Source organism: Rattus rattus, chromosome 13 (genome assembly GCF_011064425.1).
Source record: "Rattus rattus isolate New Zealand chromosome 13, Rrattus_CSIRO_v1, whole genome shotgun sequence".
In the NCBI taxonomy this organism is placed as follows: Eukaryota; Metazoa; Chordata; class Mammalia; order Rodentia; family Muridae; genus Rattus; species Rattus rattus.
In genome coordinates, this window is record NC_046166.1 from 27,579,219 (window position 1) to 27,585,872 (window position 6,654).

At 43.3% G+C, this 6,654-nt stretch overlaps 1 long non-coding RNA gene across 1 annotated transcript; it reads right to left on the reverse strand.

Moving 5' to 3' along the window:
* Positions 1–279: 279 nt before the first annotated feature.
* On the reverse strand, positions 280–4,557 carry LOC116915073. The gene is made up of 2 exons (XR_004389794.1): positions 4,430–4,557; positions 280–542 (listed from the first exon to the last, which is right to left on the reverse strand). It is a non-coding gene; the product is annotated as an uncharacterized LOC116915073 (long non-coding RNA).
* Between the last annotated feature and the right edge of the window lie 2,097 nt (positions 4,558–6,654).

The window sequence follows — 6,654 nt, forward strand, 5'->3', positions numbered from 1 at the left end:
CTATAATGTTCCAACCACGAGGGTCTGTATTACTCTATTTTCTGTGACTGTAACAAAACGCTTAAGGCTAGGCACTTTATTTATAAGACAAGTTTATGGAGGCTGGAAAGACGGCTCAGGGGTTAAGAGCAGTAGCTGCTTCTCCAGAGGAGCCAGGTTAAGTTCCCAGAACCCCCATGGCAGCTCACAACTGTCTGTAACTCCAGTTCCAGAAGATCTGCACCCTCATAAAGACACACACGCAGGCAAAACATCAATGCAAACAACAACCTTAAAATACCTTTTTTAAACCCCGAGTTTATTTAACCATTTTGGAGGTTTAAGAGCATGGTACCAGCAATTGTTTCCCTCCAATCGGCATCTCCTGGCTACATCACAGTGTGGTGAAATGGTGGTTAACCCTCATTGTCATCTTGACTGCATCTGGACTCACATAGGAGGCACCTCTGGGAGTACGTGGGAGGGTGCTGCCAGAGAGGCTTAACAGGATGGCCGACATTTCTGAATATGGGCAGCAGCAAACCATCAGCTGTGGTCCTGAGCTGAATTGAAAAGAAAAGAAAAAGCCAGATAAGCGCCAACGTTTATCCCTCTCTGTTTCCTGACTGCAGACAAAATATACCTAGTTGCCTCCTGGCCCCAGTACTGTGCCTTCTCTGCCACGATGAACTGTATCAACTCAAACTGTGACCCAAATTAAAGCCTTCCTTCCTTCAGATGCATTCCTCATTTTCCCCCTAGCAATGGGAAATAGGAAATAATACGGTGAGTAATTTCATGGTGAGGCAGAATGAAAGAGGCCAGGTGGTGAGAGAGAAAGCCAGGATCATTTGGGGGCAAAGCTTGTTCTTTCTGTATCACAATAACTGCTCTTGCAGGAACTAACCAGGGAACTAACCCCTTCCAGGCAGCACTCACGGATGGCCTAATCACCTTAACAACTGGGCCCCAATCTGTGATTCTTCCAGTCCAGCAGGCCCTGCTGGGGGATCAAACGTCTAACAATACCCTTTGAGCAATACCCTCAAATCATAACCCAAACCTAACAAGCCCCAAGTTGGTGTTCTGGGAAACAGGAAAGCCAGAGGACTGGGGGAACATTTTCCTCCCTTCAATAAACAATGGCATTTCTCAGTTCTTCACGTGGACATGACTCCTGGGCTGGTGGCAGCTATCATCTTTGAACCTCCGAATACACTGATGTCAGGACGTCTTGTTCTCTGATTTGGATGAAGTCAATGACTGCAGTTGTCTTTTCTCTCATGTGTTGCTAACTGATGTGTGGCTGCTGGCTATTGGACCTGGATAAATTTGTAATCAATATTGCCATGCCAGCCCTTCGACAATGCTCTGGAGACTATAAAGAGGCCAATTATCTGTGTTCCCACACTCAGCTCACGTTGTGTGTGACCTTTGTGTGACTTCTCCAAATATTTTGATGTGCATTTGCCTATCTAAAAAGGTTTGGCACTGCCAAGGATGCCAAATTGTCATATGCCTGGAATCCACGCACTTGCAAAGTAGAGGTGAGAGGATCAAAAATGCAAGGCCATTTTCGGCTATCTAGACAGCTAGAGGCCAGCCTAAGCTACATGAGATCCTATTTAAAGGATGGTAAAAATATAAAGTGTATTTGGGGATACTGGCAGTTTCTTATAAAACCAAACGAGTCCTTTCTGCACACCCTAGCAATCATTTACTTTGGGAAATTAATCCCAGGGAAGTTAAAACCTATGTTGACACACACACAAAATAATCGTCCCATGAATATTTATAGCATTTCCATCTGTTATAGTGAAAGCCCAAGGCCTATCCAAGTGTCTATGTCAAAACATGAAGGAATGGTTAAATGAAACTTAGCTTCATACAGTGGGACATACAAGCCAGCAATAAAAGGTAAGAGTGGGTTTCCTCGTGCCTCTCTGGCATCTGGTCACATGGTGAGGGTGGGGGTAGGGGTGAGACCATGTCTATGGTCTGGCCCGAGGCGTCCAGCTGCCCGGAAACCGACTCCTGGTATATGGTGCTGCAGGAACTGGCTCCTGGGCCCAGATAAAAGGCCACCTCCACAGCTCTTGGTCAAGCCTAAGATCCCTTGCTCCAAAAATGGCTACAACTCGATATGAATCCGTGTCTGAAATTGGTGTTGGGGTGCCTATGAGACGGTGTACAAGATCCCCACAGTGGCCACTTTGTGGCCCTCAAGAGTGTGAGAGTTCCTAATAGAGGAGCAGCCCATCCATTTGCCTACGAATTTCATGTAGTCATTGTTTTTAATAGCTGAGTAGTACTCCTTTGTGTAGATGTACCACATTTTCTGTGCCCTTTCCTTTGTTGAAGGGCATCTGGGTTCTTTCCAGCTTCTGGCTATTATAAATAAGGCTGCTATGAACATAGTGGAGCATGTGTCTTTGTTGTATGCTGGAACATCTTTTCGGTATATGCCCAGGAATAATATAGGTGGGTCCTCTGGTAGTGCAATGTCCAATTTGCTGAGGAACCGCCAGACTGATGTCCAGAGAGGTTGTACCAGCTTGCAATCCCATCAACAATGAAGGAGTGTTCCTCTTTCTCCACATCCTCACCAGCATCTGCTGTCACCTGAGTTTTTGATCTTAGCCATTCTGACTAGTGTGAGATGAAATCTCAGGGTTGCTTTGATTTGCATTTCCCTGATGATGAAGGATGTTGAATGTTTATTTAGGTGCTTCTTGGCCATTAGATAGTCCTCAGTTGAGAATTCTTTGTTTAGCTCTGTACCCCATTTAAAAAATAGGATTATTTGGTTCTCTGGAGTCTAATTTCTTGAGTTCTTTGCATATATTAGATAGTATCCCTTTATTGAAAGTAGGATTGGTAAAGATCTTTTCCCAATCTGTTGGTTGCCATTTTGTCTTATTGACAGTGTCCTTTACCTTACAGAAGCTTTGCAATTTTATGAGGTTGCATTTGTCAATTCTTGAATTTAGAGCCTAAGCTATTGGTATTCTGTTCAGGAAATTTTCCTCTATGCCTCTATGTGTTTGAGACTCTTCCCCACCTTTTCTTCTATTAGTTTCAGTGTATCTGGTTTTATGAGGAGGTCTTTGATCCACTTGGACATGAGCTTTGTACAAGGAGATAAGAATGGGTCAATTTGCATTCTTCTACACGCTGACCTCCAGTTGAACCAGCACCATTTGTTGAAAATGCTGTCCTTTTTCCATTTGATGGTTTTAGATCCTTTGTCAAAGATCAAGTGACCATGGGTGTGTGGGTTCATTTCTGGGTCTTCAGTTCTGTTCTATTGATCAATCTGCCTGTGTCTGTACCAATACCATGCAGTTTTTATCATGATTGCTCTGTAATACAGCTTGAGTTTAGTGATGGTTCCCCCCCCCCCAGAAGTTCTTTTATTGTTGAGAATAGTTTTTTCGCTATCCTGGGTTCTTTGTTATTCCAAATGAATTTGCAAATTGCTCTTTCTAACTCTATGAAAAACTGAGTTGGAATTTTCATGGAGATTGCTTTGAATCTGTAGATTGCTTTCGGCAAGACGGCCATTTTTACTATATTAATCTTGCCAACCATGGGCATAGGAGATCTTTCTTCTGAGATCCTCTTCAATTTCTTCAGAGACTTGAAGTTCTTGTCATACAGATCTTTCACTTGCTTGGATTGAGTCACACCAAGGTATTTTATGTTATTTGTGACTCTTGTGAAGGGTGTCATTTCCCTAATTTCTTTCTCAGCCTGTTTATCCTTTGAGTAGAGGAAGGCTACTGATTTGTTTGAGTTAATTTTATATCCAGCCACTTTGTTGAAGTTGTTTGTCAGTTGTAGTTCTCTGGTGGGATTATGGGGGTCACTTAAGTATACTATCATATCATCTGTAGGTAGTGATATTTTAACTTCTTCCTTTCAAGTTTGTGTCCCTTTGACCTCCATTTGTTGTCTAATTGCTCTGGCTAGGACTTCAGTCAGTGAGAGATGAGTCAAGCTCTCCAGAATGCGGCATCCAGTGAGGGGTAGGGCTCCTCACTGCACAGCCCCTGCTCATCCATGTAGTTCCTGGTGGCTGTCCTAACCAGAGACACCCCATGTTCTCTTGTACTGCTGTGATTCACCGACACTGACTCCTGAAGCTGCACAGTCACTGACTGAGACATGGACCTCAGTGGCAGCTTGGGCTGGGACTTTACCATGGTCTCAGGTGACAGAGCTGGCCACTCACAGTAGTCTTCTCCTTCCTGTGCTCTATTCTCCAGTTCCATCTCTTTTCATAATGCTCAAGATGCTTCACTTCTTTCCTTCCATCTGGGCACTACAAGCTCACTCATTATAATGGATACTGCTGCAGGCTGCCCACTTGCCTAGCAGGACACTGGGTGACTTTCCTCCACCCATGCTGTACTGCAAGGTGTGGCCAAATCAAGCATCTACGGCTTACCTGTGCCTTGTGCTGGAGGGCAGGTCTGTAGGTAGCATGGTGGTCGGCAGATGTCTGTCTGTCTTCCTCCTCCTGGGCTGCCTTGGCTGGACTTGATTTGATTTGATTTGATTTTACTTTTATGAGTCCTAGGCATAAGACAACTTTGGCATTAAGCTAGGATGAACAAAGGATGGCCATGTGCTCTGCTGCTGACTGATGTGAGAACATCACCAACAATAAGGTGTCTCTTTGCCCAGTGCCGGGGGTGGTGGGTGGGGGTGTGACCTGAGTTTCAGTCTTCCCTTCCCAAACAGATCTTTTCTGTTAGGTCACAGATTTAAGACAAATGGCTAACCAAGGTGCCTATTTAACAAATCAAAGTGGTCCCTAGCCTTTCGTCCTCTACTACAGAGTCCTGGCTCTCCTTGGTAAGTCTCACCTCACTCCCTACCCTCAAACTCTCCAGCCTAGGGACTAGGCTGGACTTCTACTCTCTAACCTCTGATCCCTATATAACTTCAACCATCTTGGCTACCAGTCTCTTAGTGCATTTGGCTCTTAGTCTCTGGCTCCCAGGTATTCTTTTTGCTCCCTCTCTTTTCCTCCCTCTCTCACCAGGGCCCCTTCTAGATGTCTCTGGCTATTTATCCTTCATATCTCCATAATACATAAGTCTTATGCTCCATTGGAATGTCCCCATGATGCTTGCAGGGCCCTGGACAGTAACATGAGGGCACACCTTTATGGATAGATCTGACCCTTACAGTGGCCCACCTGCAAATACCAACAACATATGAACCCAAGGATTAGTCTAATACATCAAAAAGATCATCTACCATGATCAAGTTGACTTCATTCCAGAGATGCAGGGATGGTTCAATATGTATAAATCAATAAGTGTAATCTACCATATAGACAAATTGAAAGAAAAAAACATGATAATCTCATTAGATTCAGGAAAGGCCTTTGACAAAATCTAACACCTCTTCATGAAAAAGTTCTGGGGATACTAGAATACAAGCAACATACCTCAGAAAATAGAAGTGATTTACAGCAAGCCCATAGCCAACATCAACCTTAAATGGAGAGAAACTCAAAGCAATTCCATGAAAGTCAGGAACAGGACAGGGCTGTCCACTCTTTTCATACCTATTCAATATAGAACTTGAAGTCTTAGCTAGAGCAACAAGACAACCAAAGGCCACCAAGGGAATCCAAACAGAAAGGGAAGAACTCAAAGGTATCTTTATTTACAGATGGTATGGTTGTATATACAAGTGGCCCTAAAAATTCTATCAGGAAACTTCTATAGCCGATAAACACATTTAGCAAAATAGGATACAAAATTAATACACAAGAACATGAAGTTTTACCATACACAAAGGGATCGAGAAAGAAGTCAGAGAAACAATAACACTCACAATAGCCAAACAGCAACAAAAATCAGGGTAACACTAACCAAGCAAGTGAAAGACTTGTATGGTAAAATCTTTGGGATGTTGAAGAAAGACATTGAAGATGCAAAGCTCTCCTGTGGTCATGGATAAGTAGGATTCAGAGTGAAAATGGTCATCCTACCAAAAGCAATCTACAGATCCAATGCATTCTCCATCAACATCCAACACAATTCCTCACAGACCTTTATTTTTTTTTTTAAGATTTATTTATTTATCATTATATATAAGTACACTGTAGCTGTCTTCAGATACACCAGAAGAGGGCATCGGATCTCTTTACAGATGGTTGTGAGCCACCATGTGATTGCTGGGAATTGAACTCATGACCTCTGGAAGAGCAGTAGGGTGCTCTTAACTGCTGAGCCATCTCTCCAGCCCTCACAGACCTTTAAAAGACAGTTTTCAGCTACATTTGGACACAACAAACTCAAGATAGCAAACACATCCTGAATATTAAAAGTACTGCTGGAGTTATCACTGGCCCATCTCAAATTGTGCTGCAAAGCTATAGTAATATAAATAGCATGGTATTGGCACAAAAACAGACACATGATCCATGGAATTGAATTGATGACCCAAACATAAATTCACATACCTATGGACACCACACACACACACACACACACACACACACACACACACACACACACACACACTGGAAAAAAGACAGCATCTTTGACAAATGGTGCTAGTTGATCTAGGTGGCTGGATCTAGAAGAATGCAATAGGTCCATACTTCTCACCTTCCACAAAACTCGCCTCCAAGTGGATCAAAGACCATAAAGC